The sequence below is a fragment of the Silene latifolia genome, chromosome 3, assembly GCF_048544455.1.
Source record: "Silene latifolia isolate original U9 population chromosome 3, ASM4854445v1, whole genome shotgun sequence".
NCBI classification, from domain to species: domain Eukaryota; kingdom Viridiplantae; phylum Streptophyta; class Magnoliopsida; order Caryophyllales; family Caryophyllaceae; genus Silene; species Silene latifolia.
Genome location: NC_133528.1, coordinates 87,865,433 through 87,882,808, shown reverse-complemented (window position 1 = coordinate 87,882,808; position 17,376 = coordinate 87,865,433). Strand labels below are relative to the sequence as shown.

Below are 17,376 nucleotides of genomic sequence, written 5' to 3'. Positions count from 1 at the left end.
GTCTTGATCGATAGCATTGCCAATATAGGGATTAAAAATCCCTTCAAACTCGTCGTCCCAAAGACCACAAACTTCATCCACTTGATCACTAAAGATCTCTTGAGTTGATAGAGACAACTCTCCCAATTTCTTGTCTTGGCCAATGAGGCCATCTTCTTCTTCTTTGCTTGACTTTGATGAGCTTTGCAAGCTCTCTTTGTTACAATTCACTTGCTCTTTGAATGGAGCATCTTCAATTTTCTTCTTCCATTGGAGTTCCAACTTCTTCCTATCATCCTTCCGGCTATAATGATCAATCATAAAACATGGTTCATGCAAACGTGGAGCTCTCATAGTCTTGTCAACATTAAAAGTTATACTCTCATCTCCTACTTCTAGAGTGAGCTCTCCATGTTTCACATCAATCACCGCACCCGTGGTGTGTAAGAAAGGTCTTCCTAGGATGATTGGAATGTTGGAGTCTTCTTCCATATCAACAATGACAAAGTCCACCGGGATGAAAAATTTCCCAATCCTCACGGGAACATCTTCCCATATCCCTAATGGTGTCTTCGTCGATCTATCGGCCATTTGGAGTGTGATATTGGTGCATTTAAGCTCTCTCATCCCCAATCTTTTACTCACTGAGTACAGCATAACACTCACACTAGCCCCTAGATCACATAAGGCTTTGTTGATCGTGGTGTCGCCAATGGTACACGGTATTGAGAAGCTTCCCGGATCCTTGAGTTTTGGAGGTGAACTCCCTTGAAGTATTGCACTACTCACCTTAGTGAAGGCGATAGTCTCAAGTTTCCGAATCGACTTCTTCTTTGTGAGGATGTCTTTCATGTATTTTGCATAGGCCGGCACGTGATTGATTAATTCCGTGAAAGGAATCGAGACTTCCAAATTCTTCACAATTTCCATAAATTTTCCAAGTTGGTCATCAAATTTGGGCTTTGCTTGACGACTTGGAAAAGGAAGTCTAATCACAATGGGTTCCTTATCCTTGGCCTTGTCTTCATTTTTCTTTGAAATTTCTTCTTTTGATGGTTCTCCATCCTTGGAGTTTTGCACAATTTCTTCCTTGTCACTAGCTTCCACAACTTCATCCTCAACTTGCTTCTTCGGTGCTTCATACCTTGTACCACTTCTCAAGTGAATGGCACTAACCGTTTCATGTCTCGGGGGATTACTTTGAGGTGGTAATTGCCCCTTTTGTCTTTGTGAGCTTGAAGATGCTAGTTGAGTCAATTGGGTTTCCAACATTTTGGTGTGAGCTAGGATGTTGTTGATGGTGGTTTCTTTTGCTTGACTATCTTTTTGCATTTGAGTGAAAAATTCTTGTTGATTTTTTTGCATTTGAAGGACCGCTTTTTGAACATCAAAACCTTGGTCATTTTGTTGATTGTATGGAGATTGATTTTGGTAACCTTGGTTTTGGTTGTAAAAGGGTCTTTGATTTTGGTTTCTCATGGGAGGTGGGGTGTATGTTGATTGAGAGTTTTGAACATTTTGGCTTTTGTATGAAAGATTTGGATGGAATTTGGTGTTTTCATTGTAATAGTTGGAATAAGGGGCACCACTCTTGTATGCTTGGAAAGCATTCACTTGTTCATTTGTTCCCCTACATTCACTTTGGTCATGTCCCAAAGTTCCACAATTCTCACATATCCCACTTGGGATTGATGAAGATGTCGTCATGGCATTAACATGATGCTTTGGTGATTTTGAGGCTTCTTCAAGTCTAGCCATAGCTTTTTCAAACTTCAAATTGATTGTGTCAATGTGAGCACTAAGTTGAGCACCCAATTGAGTAACGGAGTCCACTTCATGCTTTCCTCCTCTAGTAGCCTTGCGAGGTCTACTATATTGTGAGTTATGGACCGCCATTTCCTCAATTTGTTCCAAGTTTGATTGTCATCAACTTCGGTGAACATTACATTTGATCCCATCTTGAGAATGTTCGTTGAATCTTCATATAGACCGTTCCAAAATTGTTGTACCAAGAACCACTCGCTAAGTCCATGGTGAGGACATGAGCGACAAATTCCTTTGAACCGGTCCCAAGCTTCATACAAAGATTCTTCATCCCTTTGCTTAAAACCCGTAATTTGAGCTCTTAGCATGTTAGTCTTTTCCGGTGGATAGAACTTTTTGTAGAAAGCTAGAGCCAACTTCTTCCAAGAATCAATTCCGAGAGTAGCCTTATCAAGGCTTTTCAACCATTGTTTCGCGGTGCCAATTAGAGAAAAAAGAAATAAGACCCATCGAATTTGGTCTTGAGTTACACCGGTTTGAGAAATCGCATCACAATAGTCACAAAAAGCCTCCATATGAGAATGAGGGTCTTCACTAGGCATCCCCCCAAATTGGCTTCTTTCGACTAATTGGATAAATGCGGATTTGGCAATAAAGTTTCCGGTTAGATGTTGTGGTGTGGGAGTACCATTGGGTAGGTTCTCCTCGGTGGGTACGGAATGTGATGAAAACTTAGGCATTGTGGGTTGATTTTGTGTTGTATTTTGTGTTGGGTTCTCCTCACCTTCTCTTGCAAAAGGGTTGATGAACTCAATAGTTGGTTGAATATCTACAACCTCCCCAATACCTCTCAAATTTCTCCTAGCAAGTCTTCTATTGGTTGTCAAAGTTCTTTCAATTTCGTGATCAAAAGGTAACAAATCACCTTGTGACCTTCTAGACATGCAAAATATCAAACAACTCGAAAACAATTAGAACAAACCTTGAGGAGTTTTACTTCCCCAAGGCAAAGAAAGACACAACTAATAACAATATAAGAAAATCTAAATCAAGTTAACACCGTCCCCGGCAACGGCGCCATTTTTGGTCGGTCGGAACTATATTCTATCTTTCGGAACAATTGTCGTTGGAAGCACCTAGACCAAAACACAATTTATAACTTCACAAACAACTCTACAATTAGTAAAGAGGCAAGTAAAGGTCGGATCCCAAGGGACGGGAATTGAGATGAGATTTCTATTGCAACTAGTGGTGTCTTAGGGGTGTCACAATTTGGGTTGAATAGAAGATCACTAAACTAAATAGCAATGAAAGTAAACAAGCAAGATGAATTGAAAGGGTTGTAAACAATTGATAAAAAGCACTAGGGTGTCATGGGGTCATAGGGGATTCATGGGAATTGATCATACAAACATGTTCTCAAATTATAAGCAAGAAATTATTGTTGTGATGGATTTAGTTGGGTTATATCTTACAATCCTAAAAAAGTTTGGGTCCCGGAGCCGAATCGATTAGATTGTACAACACCTACAAGTCGACTTAGTCTTTCCTACTCAACAACATGCATGGTCTGATGAGACTCGAGTTGGTTTATGTCTTACAAGTCTCATTGAAAAGATAGGTGATGGGTAAAAAATGCAAGGATTCATAGGCTCGCATTTCATCAAACATAACATGTGCATGAGTTGAGATCAAAACAAGCAAGCAAATAAACCATGAAAGCATATTAATTTAAGCATGAATCATTCCCCATGTTGGTTTCCCCTAATTACCCATTAACCCTAGCTAGGTGACTACTCACTCATTATCATGTTGAACATGCTAGCAAGGTTGTCAATCATACCAACAAAGTGAAACATGATGAATAAATAAAAGTAATTAACAATAATTAAAAAGGGATTAAGAGAATTATACCTACTAATGATTCCAATAATAAAGCAAGGAATAAAAGAAGTACTTGATGCTTGATTGAGAGGTTGTCAATCTCCCAATAATAACCCAAATAATCTTCAATTACCCAAAATAAAGGATGAACAAAAGAGAGATTAAGGAAATAAAACTTGTATTAGAACTTGATTAATTGTTGATTACAAAACTAAAGAGAGATTTGATTAATATTAACTACACTAAAGATTGCTAAGAAGAACATGCTCTTCTAATTAGACTAATAGGGTATTTATAGTGGAAATTAGATGGATGCATTAGGGTTAACTAAGGGCTTAAATGACGATTAAGTCCCTACTTAAGGAAACGCCGGTATTTTTAGAAGGATGGGCATCTTTCTTTGAAGCTTGAAGAAACGAATTTGTGTTGCCTTGGAATCCGTGCGTCTTAGGCACGGGACGGGCGGATTCGTGAGTCTGGGCCCGGGCGTCTTTGGGAGAAGACGGGCGTCTTAAATTTGGTGCTCTTTGCCGGGCGTCTTGTAAGGAAGACGCACGGATTGTGGTCTTTGGGGAGGACGGGCGTCTTCAGGACAATCCGCACGGATTGCTGCTCAGTCTTGTTTCTTCTTCTTTTCTTCCCTTTTCTTCATAAAATCCTTGGGGATTTCCTTGGGGATGCAAGGATCTTTCCTCATCATTGCCCATTTACTATAATATGTACAACGGTCTTCTAATCTTGTCTCTCCTTGATGCTTGGTCATTGCATTCAATCAATTTAGTCTCATTTTGCCATGAAAATGCAAGGTTTGCACTCCTTTCCTACCAAGGACACAAAACCTCAAAGAATATGCAAAACAAAGAACTAAAGACAATAAATGACCCAAATATGCACTAAAAAGCATGGGAACAAGGCTAATTCGGGGACTAAATATGCTCTAATTATGGTCACATCAGGGATGCAAGGATCTTTTCATCATTGCCCATTTCACTTTATTTATCTACTTAGGCCTCTAGTGTCGGTCTTCTCTTTGATGCTTGGTCATTAGATGCGATCAATTTAGCTCCATTTCGCCTCATAAATGCAAGGTTAGCAATCCTTTCCTACCAATGAGACAAAACCTCAAAGAATATGCAAAATAGGAAACTAAAGATAATAAATGACCCAAATATGTGTTAGAAAGCATGGGAACGAGGTTAATTCGGGGACTAAATGTGCTCAAATATGAGTCACATCAAACATCCCCAAACCGAACCTTTGCTCGTCCCGAGTAAAGAGGTGACTAAAACTAGGACCTTTATTTAAACTAGCCTACTAATATAACTGATATGAGACAATTAGCGAGTCTCACTCCGCCCCTTCAACTCAGAAGAAGACAACCATGAGGTAGGGTGCCTTCTTGCAAGGCAAGGTGGGGCTTGCCAAAATGACGATACATCCAAGCATTAAGCACACAAGACAAGTAATGGATGCATCTACAAAAGAATAGCCACTTTCCTCATCTAAGTGGCGGAAATTATCGAAAAGGGAAGCAATATAAGGGTACACACTCCATCATAGATACGGTTTCTTCAAACTACTAAGCCTAGGAGGATACCATTAAATCATCTCCAAGTTGTGTCAAGTTGGGGTACCTTTGTCCTCAATCGTTAAATGCTTTCGTCAATAGTAGACTTCTTATGGTGTTAGAAACACTGTAGGATCGCGGAATTCCCCTTCTTGCCTAGACAAGAAGAAGGGTCGTCCCTTCTCCACCATGCATAAAAGTGGGATCAATGGAAAAAGGGTCAATGTATTTTGAGTTTCGTGATGGGAGTTTGCTTTTGATTTGTTTTTCCCCCCAATTTCTTGTGGCATTTGACATTTTTTTGAGAACAATTTCTTTTTGCCATTTCTTTGATGTTTGGCATTTGATGCTTGACAATTTTCAACTTTTTGCATTTTTGAATATTTTCAGTCACCCCAAATTAGTAACGAGGGTGCTTATATTTGAAGCATAGGAATTCTTGTTTTTGTACTCCTCTTTTCTTTGATGCATTTTGCAAACTTTTTTATTTTCATTTCAATGCTTGAAATCAAATTGATAATTTTTGTGCCCATTCCCTTTTTGTTGACAAAATGTGATAGAAGTGGAAGATGGTTGCATGGCTTCGAAGGTCACCTTGGAATAAACGGTAGCCAAGGAGTTATCACACCACAAGGTACTCTTGACTACGCTTTAATCCATGGGTCAAAGGATACTAGCATGACACATCCTAGGGTGTTTTAGAAGCATTCTAATGAGCAAAGTCTCAAGAAGAAAAAGTATCTACAAGGGCCTTATATACACTTGTCAAGTTTCCCAACTAGATGTTTTCACAAAATTTTTCCTAAAATGCAACTACATGCCATGATGCAACTAACATTTGTACAACCTAATGCAAATGCTTCTATCAACTAGTATGTCATATAAACTAAATGCAACTCCTAAAATCACATTGGTTCATACCGCATCAATAAAAATAAAGCCACATAGTCATTAACATAGAGAGGAAAAAGGAGATTGGAAAGATCATACCATGCGGTCTTCATATTCCTCATGCCTCGGATGTGGCGTAGTCGATCCAATGTAATAGGAGGACAAACAAACAAACACAAGTATATACAAAATATACAATTCTACACTACAAAAGAAAATGAACATGTTTTTGGTTTTTTTCAATTTTTCAATTTTTTATGGTTTTCGTTTTTATGAAATAAAAGAACATATTTTTGTATTTTGGAAATTTTTCAATTTTTATCATTTTTGATTTTAAAAGTCAAGTTAGAATTTTCCATCCCCACACTAGTATGGGCATTGTCCTCAATGGTCAATATGATAGGAAATTATGCAAGCTAAATGAGAATGCATGGTTTCTATACTAATATGCAAACTACATGACATATATATAAGTGATGCAATCTATTCTACTCTATATGATGCATGATTTTATTGGTTGGAGAGCTAATTTGGATTAACTCCCATTCAATGTGATTGAACTTCCCCAAACCAAGTAAGACACTATTTCTAGTGTAAAAGTAGGGAAGTTCATGCACAAGTATGCAATGCATGAAACTAATTGTCATTTTGAATTTTCAAAAGTGGGAACAAAATGAGACACCTCAATGGGACCGAGGTGGGAGTCCTTTGAGTATTACTAGGACTCAAAAACAAATGATCAAGATTAAAAATTTCAAAGACAAGAGATATAAACAAAGCTAGAGGAGGTGTAGGAAACTCACAATGGAATAGGTTGAAGTCAAGTAATCAACCCCGCATATGTGGCATCCTCCAAGTAGCTTGTTGATGCGTGTATTTTATATAAGGTTTTTACCTCATTTTTGCACGCATTTCTTTGTTATTTACGTGGCATCTAGCTACAAATGCCCCCGAATAGTCTACTTTGGTCTGTCTTGTATTAATTGCAGGTATGAACCAGAAAGGAGAAAAATCGGGCCTGATTTTGTCCTAAGCTCATGAATTATGGATAATGAGGTATCGAAGCTCGGAATCTGTCACTTAGGGATGCGTGAAGTGGCCTTGGAAGGTGTCAAGGAGTTCACCCGTGCTCATATAGCTCGATCGACCCATTTTGCTACTCATCATGGTCGATCGAATGCTTTATCCTCCAATAATCACTCGATCGAGATAGCCATCCTCTGAGGTCTTCGATCGAACGCTTTGTTTACTCGATCGAATGGTTTGTCAAGCTTTCCTCTCGATCGAGTGGTTTGATTCTACTCGATCGAGAGCCTAGGTGCCTTAAGCGAATCTTGAGTTTATTTCGAGATTGCCCTTTTGTAATTAGTATAAACAAGTTATGACGGCAGTCATAATAACTCTCTTTCTTCTTCCTTTCTCCCTTCCTTTGACTACTTTCTCTATTTTTCTCTTTCTTATAACTTTATGCTTGGAACCCTAATTCTGGATTATTTCTGTCTCTGTAATCGGTATTTTCTACACTCTTAATCTTTAACTAATTACTTTGTTTTATTACTTTCATTCCTTGAATCCTTATTCTTGTTATTCTCTTCTTTGCCTTTTATTATGTTGATTCCTTCTAGTTTATGTGTTGTTATTGTTCATTCAATAGTCATGCATATCTAATCTCCTTTGCTAAGACATAGGGGAGCCATGATTTAAAAGGAACTATGAATAGGTGATTAGAATCCGATGCGAATTAGATCTATGTTGTTAATCGCTGCATATAATTTTTCTTGTCTACTTGAGTCGACACAATTAGATAATTAATCTCGGTAAACCTTGACCTGGATCGGAAGATTGGAAAAGGTGAGACATGTAGTGAACATTAGGGCATTATAATGAGGGCGGAAGCTAAGTTAGAATTGCTTTAGGGCGAATAGCGGACCGGAAGGACCTTTTCACTACCCTGTAGATCAAATTTGCATTGACCTAAGACCCTAGACTTCATTTCTTAATAATCATGGTGAACCGACTGTCTTAGCTTTTCTCTTACTTGGCCTTCATCGAATTCTCTTCTTTATTTCTCTTACTTTATTCCTCTCTTTTGATCTCCTTAGATTAGAATAACCTTTAAAACCCCCAAGAAAAGTTACTCAGACGGACTTAGTTTAGCAGACATTTTCCCATCTCCCTGTGGAGATCGACCCTACTTCTAGTAGCTTCTGTTAGTTTATTTACATATTTATTTTTGGTACTAAAACGACGGTATCAAATTTTGGCGTCATTGCCGGGGAGGAGGCGTAATTTTGTTGCTTATTTTAAGTCTGTCTCTCGTCTCAAGGAATTTATTCCTTGAGACTGATCTCATATTCTTTCTAGTGCTTTATTAGTGTGCAGGAAATTTGTTCTAGAAGAGAACATAGTCATACCTGCCCTTCTGTAGACTCTACTTGCTTAGATGCCGAATATCGCCATCCACTCAGAACCTACGGTGGACTATTTGCCTAAAGGTTTCTTGCTTCCTACTACAGACGCAGGGACCTTTGGAATTCACCCATCTTATATACAGTTGGTTGAGAGAAATCTCTTCGGGGGATTACCTGGTGAAGATCCATGTAAGCATATAGAGCTGTCTACATAGTATTGTTCTACCATTCCTTTAGCTGCTGGGGTGACACAGGATAGGGTCAAGGGAGTTCTTTTTCCCTTTTCTTTGACTGATGATGCCCGGGAATGGTTGAGAGATTTGGACAGGAAAGCTGCCGGTGTTACTGACTGGAGTTCCCTTGCTTTAGCCTTCTACAGACGGTATTTCCCACCACAGCGCACGAATGCGCTGAGAAGCCAAATAACTGCATTTGAGCAATTGCCTACTGAAGATCTGAATGGGGCTTGGACTAGGTTCAAGAAACTTGTTCGTTTTGTGCCTCATCATGGCTTCAAACGTTGGTTCCTATGTACCCAATTCTACAATGGGTTATATCCTGACCAGAGAGCCATATTAGACGACGCAGCGAAAGGGAGGTTCCAGAAAAACGTTGAAGATGATAAAGGATGGCACCTTATTGAAGAAATGGCCATTCACGTAGCTGAATATGGAAATCCCAGAGGAAGTAGGCGAGAAAATGAATTTGTGGTAGCTGAGTTGGAAAGTTTCAGTGGAAGGTTAGACAATTCGGAGATTTTACAAACTTCAGGCGTGCATGAACAAGTTTATGCCATAACTGAGCAATGTGGTAGATGCGGTACAGAGGGACATGACCCTATTACTTGTATGGCGGATGTGGAACGAGTCTGTGCTTATCGACAATTAAAGCAAGGAGTGTCGTTCTCTAAATTATATGAAGACTTGACCATGACAAGTACCTCTAGTCCTTCTAAACCAATGCCACAACAAGTTGATTCACCTCTACAATTGGAGAACTTGCAGAGTTGAAATCCTTGGTGTTGAATTTAACACTTCAGCTTGAAAGGAAGTCTGACAAAGACGACACTGCTATAGAAGAGTTGCAAGATCAAGTTGCGCGTCTTGCATCCGCGCAAAATCAAGTGAATCACCCACCTCAATGTGATCCGATCAATGCCATAAATCTCCGAAGCGGTCTTACCTATGATGCACCGAAAATGCCGGAAGATGATGATATAAATGCTGATGAGATCTCGGAAATTGTTTTGGAGGAGTTAAGCAACGATGTCCCTTCTGAGCATCGTCAAGTGCCTCGATCGAATGCTAATTCTCCTCGATTGAGTGATATGTCCTCCCAAGTTACTCGATCGAACCCTCCCACTGTTCGATCGAGAGAAGCCCAAGCTGATGAATTCGATCGAGGAGATTGCTCTTCTCGATCGAGTAAATTGCCCAACAAAAATGTTCGATCGAGTAGTTCAGGCCCTCGATCGAACTGTGCCGAATTTGAAGAACTCGATCGAGAGGTATGCATTCCTCGATCGAGTACTTTTCCTGAAGAAATTGTTCGATCGAGTGGAAACAATACTCGATCGAACACCTGTGCCAGCGGAAGTTCTATTTCAAAGCCTAATTCTGCTACTCGTCTTCCCCTGCTGCGGAGATGTCATGTTCTGATAGAAGTAAAGAGAAGGTCGCATGCCAGCTTATTGCTACCAGAGTTTCTTATCCGGGATGCCTGAAAGATGCTAAGGTCGAGCGACAATACGGTAAGTTTATGGACGTGGTCAAGAACCTCCAGGTAACCGTCCCCTGTACTGAAGTTATTACCCAGGTGCCTACTTACGCAAAATTTATGAAAGACATTTTGACGCGTAAGAGAGAGCTTAGTGAATTCGGGACTGTTGCTTTTATGGAAAAGTCTAGTAATTTACTTCTCAATAAAGCTCCTCCAAAAATGAAGGACCCGGGTAGTTTCTCTATTACCTGTACCATAGGAAACGAAGTGATAGACAATGCTCTCTGTGATTTAGGAGCCACTGTCAGTGTCATGTCTTTTTCTGTCTGCAAGAAACTTAATATGGGTCACCTTAAAATGACTAATATCACCTTACAGATGGCTGATAGATCTGTTAGACGACCCTTGGGTATCTTAGAGGACGTGCCCGTTAAAGTGGGCAAGTTCTCTATACCAGTGGACTTCATTGTTTTAGACATAGCTGAGGATACCCGAACCCCAATTATACTAGGAAGACCATTCTTATGTATAGCCGAGGCCGTTATTGATGTCAAACAAGGGCGTTTGACTCTTGCAGTGGGGCATGATGTGATCACTTTTAGTTTGCCTGGTACGCTTGCTCGCCCAATGAAGAGGATACTTGCTATTCGGTTGATATTGTTGACGAGTCTGTTTATGAGTTCTGGCCAGATTCCTTTATAAAGGATCCACTGAAAGCTTTGATGCTTTTAGATGAGTGTGCAGATATCCCAGAGAACAATGACGTTGTGTTGGATTTGCTTGAAGCTGCAATAGATGAGCATGAACTCACCGACGCTGAAGGAGAAAGAGTGGAACAAATGATAAATACTCTTTGCACCATAGAGGTAAAGGTACCTGAGCGTAAGCCTCTTCCCTCTCATCTTAAATATGCATTTCTAGATGATACAGAGCAATATTTAGTCATTGTTAGCGCTAAATTGGATGATGATCAGCTGACCGCTTTGTTAGCTGTTATTAAGAAAAACAGGAAGGCCATGGGTTATTCATTGGATGACATTAAGGGCATTAGTCCTGACATTTGTATGCACAGAATTGAGCTTGAGGAAGATCACAAGCCTTGCGAGACAGGTCGTCGTCGCCCAACCGAAGATGCGGGATGTTGTGATGGCTGAGGTAATGAAGCTGCTCGATGCAGGTATTATCTATTCTGTTGGTCATTCTAAGTGGGTGAGTCCAGTTCAGGTAGTTCCTAAGAAAGGAGGGACTACTGTGGTCAAGAATGATAAGAACGAATTGATACCTACTAGAGAAGTGACTGGTTGGCGGATGTGCATAGACTACAGATAGCTAAATGCCGCCACAAAGAAAGATCACTTTCCCCTTCCTTTCATTGATCAGATGGTATAAAGGTTAGCTTCTCATAAGTTTTTATGCTATCTAGATGGATACTCAGGGTTCTTTCAGATCCCTATTCATCCAGACGATCAGGAAAAGACTACTTTTACTTGCCCTCAGGGTATTTTTGCTTACCGCAGGATGCCTTTTGGTTTGTGTAATGCCCCTGCCACCTTTCAAAGGTGCATGATGGGGATATTTTCTGAGTATATAGAGTCTATTATGGAAGTCTTTATGGACGATTTTAGTGTCTATGGAAGTGATTTTGCTAATTGTCTATCTAACCTTGATAAAGTGTTGCAGCGCTGCATTGAGGTTAATCTTGTGCTTAATTGGGAGAAGTGCCACTTTATGGTCAAGGAGGGAGTTGTCTTAGGGCACTTAGTTTCTGACAGGGGCATTGAGGTTGATAAAGCAAAGGTGCAAGTGATTCAGCAATTGCCTCCTCCTGTTAATGTTAAAGGAGTGAGGAGTTTCCTTGGTCATCCCGGTTTTTATTGCCGGTTCATTAAGGATTTTTCAAAAATTGCTAAACCACTTACACAGCTATTGCTTAAGGATGATCCTTTTGCATTTACTGATGAGTGTCTTTCTGCTTTTAACAGGTTGAAGCAGGCCTTGATTTCGGCACCAATTATACAGCCTCCCAACTGGGACTTGCCGTTTGAGATTATGTGCGATGCTAGTGATTTTGCACTAGGAGCAGTGTTAGGCCAGCGGAAATACAAAGCCTTGAATGCAATATACTATGCGAGCCGAACTCTGGATGAGGCTCAATTGAAGTACACCACTACTGAGAAGGAGTTGTTAGCTGTGGTTTATGCGCTAGAGAAATTTCGTTCTTATCTGATAGGGTCAGAAGTTACTGTTTTTACTGACCATGCAGCGCTAAGACACCTTCTTGCTAAGAAGGAAGCTAAACCATGGTTGTTGAGGTGGATACTCCTCCTTTAGGAGTTCGATTTATAGATTAAAGATAAGAAGGGTGTAGAGAATGTAGTAGCTGATCATCTGTCGCGATTATCGCGGCAAGAGGGAGAGGATTCTTTACCTATTGATGACTCTTTTCCCGATGACTCCTTATTTGCTATTTTGTCTTCTAATACTAACCATGATCCATGGTATGAAGATTCGGCTAATTATGTTGTCAGTGGCGAGCGGCCACCTGACCTTTCTTATCAGCAGAAGAAGTGTTTTCTCTATAACGCTAAGCAGTATTTCTGGGATGATCCTTATTTATTTCAGGAGTGTGCAGACGGTCTCTACAGATGGTGTATTCCGCAGTGGGAGACCAGAGCAATATTAGAGGGCTGTCATTCATCTTCTTATGGTGGTCACCACGGTCCGTCGCGCACCGTGGCTAAGGTACTTCAGTCTGGTTTTTACTGGCCTACTTTATTTGTCGATGCTAAAATGTTTGTTTCAGCTTGTGATGCTTGCCAGCGCTCTGGGAATATTTCTAAGAGACATGAGATGCCACAAAATGGCATCTTAGAGGTCGAGGTTTTTTATGTCTGGAGCATCGATTTCCCAGGACCCTTCCCGTCTAGCAAAGGTAACAGGTATATTTTGGTATCTGTAGATTATGTATCTAAGTGGGTGGAAGCGATTGTTTCACCTAATTGTGATGCCAAGACCGTGATTAAAATGTTCAAAAAGATTATTTTTCCCCTATTTGGTGTCCCTAGGGTCGTCATTAGTGATGGGGGAATGCATTTTAAAGAAAAGAAACTTACTTCTATATTGTCTAAAGTCGGTATCCAACACCATCGCGGTTTGGGGTATCATCCCCAAACTAGTGGGCAAGTTGAGGTCTCTAACATGGAGATAAAAGAGATTTTGGCTAAGGTAGTTTCTAAATCACGTAAGGATTGGAGTCCAAAACTGGATGACACAGTATGGGCTTATCCGACAGCCTTTAGCACACCGATTGGTGCATCACCATATCGGTTGGTTTATGGGAAATCCTGTCATTTACCTGTTGAGTTAGAGTGTAAGGCTTGGTGGGCTATTCGTGAACTAAACTTTGATCCTAAGTTGTGTGGCCAGAACCGTTTATTGCAGCTAGATGAACTGGAGGAGTTTAGGCTTAATGCCTATGATAGCTCACGCATCTATAAAGAGAAGACGAAGAGATGGCACGACAAACGGATCATACCTCGAGAATTTCATGTCGGGCAGAAAGTGTTGCTGTTTAACGCCCGACTGCGCTTATTTCCTGGTAAGCTGAAGTCCAGGTGGAGTGGCCCTTATATAGTGACTGGTGTCACCAAATTTGGGTTCGTTGAGTTAGAAAGTTCTGAGGGTAACAGGTTCAAAGTCAATGGCCAATATGTGAAGCATTACCATGAAGCAAATGATGCGGATGGCAGAGTTGAAGTTCTGTACTTCGACAATCCTGATGCGCCAGCTAATTGAAGTCTAAAGGTCATGCGGGACCTCTTAAACCTGCGCTTTCGGGGAGGCAACCCGGCCTGTTTTGTTGTAATTTTGTTTAAACTTGTTTCTTTAGTTTTTATGTGCTTAGACTCTAGTTTTACGAACAATCGTCGAGCATGTACGTGCTTTTGTTAGCCTCGTGGCTTCTTTTGATGCGTTTTGCAGGTTTCACGCGTAAACCATTCGATCGAGAGCTTTGTTTACTCGATCAAACAATTCTGCTGCTAATTCCCTTCGATCGAACAATGCTTCCTTCGATCGAGCGCCTGCAAAATCCATATTTTCGATCGAGAGCCTATTCTCCTCGATCGAGAGCTTCTGACACCTGTTTTATTCAATTGAGTCCTTCTGCATACTTGATCGAGTCCCGTTGATATATCTCGCATTTCACGATGATATTGGGCTATTTGCGACCTCCCATGTTCATGGTCGGTTTGGGGATGTCCCCACTTCACGTTGCCTTGTAAGTTTTTCGAGTCCCATTCTTCTTTTCTCTTTAGTTTACATTACTTTCCCTGTTTTTGGTACAATGAGGGCATTGTACGGTTTGGTTTGGGGAGGTATGCATCCATATCTGTGTCTGCATGTTGTTTTATTGCATTTCAGTTTGCACGTTTATTTTCGCCTGCATTGCTGTTTTAATTCAACCGTAAAATTCAAAAAAATTCACGTTTATTTCTGCATTGAGGTTGAGTCGGAACGTTGAACTTTTAGGCTACTTTGAGTCCTTTTTACCCTTACCCTGCACATTCTTAACATTCTGTTGGCATGGTAATGTGCATAATCTACGAGTTTTTGTTTCAATCTTATCTGGACGAATAGACTTGACTCTTATATTGACAAGCTACATCTACATTCCAAGGTTTAGAACTTGATAAACTGGTGACATTCATGACCAGTTTCATATAGGATGTGAGTAGTACTCTCTATAAGGCATGTAACATCAATTTGCATAAGCATGAATTCAGTCTACTTAGTACCTGTATGCATTCGGTATGTGGTTGGTGACACATGTTAGGAGAGGCAATTCCCTTTATTTCATTCTGCCCATGAGCTCTACATAGCCAAATTGCCCGTTCTGTCCCATATAGCTACAATCTATAATTCTGCCTACCCTAGCCGAGCTAGTAATAGTGGCTGTTGGGAATGTTTCATTGCAATATGGTTATATATCTGGTTTGAGAAGTTGATGGAAATGTTGAAGGGAATGAAAAAAGAATGAAAAGAAAAAAAAAAAGTTGTGAAAAATTGAAGAAAAAGAATATGCAAAAGGAAAGAAAGATTACGAAAAATCATAAAAAAATATATTATGTTGTAATTTTCGCTCCCATGCTATATTTATATCTTATGGGGAGTTGACGATATTATGGTGGTTAGTGAGTTTGTGTGCTACAAATTGGCACTGTTTTGCATTGTTATGATGAGTATGAAGTCGGGAAGTTTCAAAACTTGGATCCGTTGTTGCTAGCTTGGCTATTAACTGCACATCTCCAAATTCATTTTAGCCCCTTCTTACCATTACCTCACTTACCCAATTGTAAGTCCTCGGCATGTGTTTTGGTCATTAGTTGGTTGGAATGCATATGTACGGTTGTAGAGAGTTTGTTCATGTTAGACTGCATGCATGTTCTTATAGGTCGAGTTAGGTGAGTGTTTATACTTCTTTCTATCTCTTACTTATATACTCACCCTGTGCTTAATTTGTGTGATAAGCGACCCGTGAGAGTCCGATATTTATGAGTCTAGCAAGATCGACGGTTCAAAAGTTTGAAGCATTGATTTAACTCGTTTGCACTTGCTTTTTGCCACTTTGTTGGTTGTTGCATTAAATTGGTTTGGGTGGATAATTTGTAGCTGATGAGTTGGTCCCGTTCCGTTAGTTGTCTTTAGTTGCATTCATAGTTTGCTTGGGGATAAGCAAAGGTTTGGTTTGGGGAGATTTGATGCGTGTATTTTATATAAGGTTTTTACCTCATTTTTACACTCATTTCTTTGTTATTTACGTGGCATCGAGCTACAAATGCCCCCGAATAGTCTACTTTGGTCTGTCTTGTATTAATTGCAGGTATGAACCAGAAAGGAGAAAAATCAGGCCTGATCTTGTCCTAAGCTCATGCATTTTGGAGAATAAGGAATCGGAGCTCGGAATTTGTCACTTAGGGATGCGTGAAGTGGCCTTGGAAGGTGTCAAGGAGTTCATCCGTGCTCATATAGCTCGATCGACCCATTTTGCTACTCATCATGGTCGATTCGAATGCTTTATCCTCCAATAATCACTCGATCGAGATAGCCATCCTCTGAGGTCTTCGATCGAATGCTTTGTTTACTCGATCGAATGGTTTGTCAAGCTTTCCTCTCAATCGAATGGTCTGATTCTACTCGATCGAGAGCCTAGGTGCTTTATGCGAATCTTGAGTTTATTTCGAGATTGCCCTTTTGTAATTAGTATAAATAAGTTATGACGGCAGTCATAATAACTCTCTCTCTCTCTTCTTCCCCTCTCCCTTCCTTCGACTACTTTCTCTATTTTTCTCTTTCTTAGAACTTTATGCTTGGAACCCTAATTCTGGATTATTTCTATCTCTGTAATCGGTATTTTCTACACTCTTAATCTTTAACTAATTACTTTGTTTTATTACTTTCATTCCTTGAATCCTTATTCTTGTTATTCTCTTCTTTGCCTTTTATTATGTTGATTCCTTCTAGTTTATGTGTTGTTATTGTTCATTCAATAGTCATGCATAGCTAATCTCGTTTACTAAGACATAGGGGAGCCATGATTTAAAAGGAACTATGAATAGGTGATTAGAATCCGATGCGAATTAGATCTATGTTGTTAATCGTTGCATATAATTGTTCTTGTCTACTTGAGTCGGCGCAATTAGATAATTAATCTCGGTAAACCTTGACCTGGATCGGAAGATTGGAAAAGGTGAGACCTGTAGTGAACATTAGGGCATTCTAATGAGGGCGGAAGCTAAGTTAGAATTGCTTTAGGGCGAATAGCGGACCGGAAGGACCTTTTCACTACCCTGTAAATCGAATTTGCATTGACCTAAGACCCTATACTTCATTTCTTAATAATCATGGTGAACCTACTGTCTTAGCTTTTCTCTTACTTGGCCTTCATCGAATTCTCTTCTTTATTTCTCTTACTTTATTCCTCTCTTTTGATCTCCTTAGATAAGAATAACCTTTAAAACCCCCAAGAAAAGTTACTCAGACGGACTTAGTTTAGCAGACATTTTCCCATCTCCCTGTGGAGATCGACCCTACTTCCACTAGCTTCTGTTAGTTGATTTAGGTATTTATTTTTGGTACTAAAACGACGGTATCACTTGTCAA

At 40.0% G+C, this 17,376-nt stretch overlaps 1 non-coding gene across 1 annotated transcript; it reads left to right on the top strand.

Annotated features, from left to right (window-relative positions):
• The first annotated feature begins 2,004 nt into the window (after positions 1–2,004).
• Positions 2,005–2,111, top strand: LOC141650783 (small nucleolar RNA R71). Its single transcript, XR_012546799.1, has one exon. It is a non-coding gene; the product is annotated as a small nucleolar RNA R71 (small nucleolar RNA).
• The last annotated feature ends 15,265 nt before the right edge of the window (positions 2,112–17,376 follow it).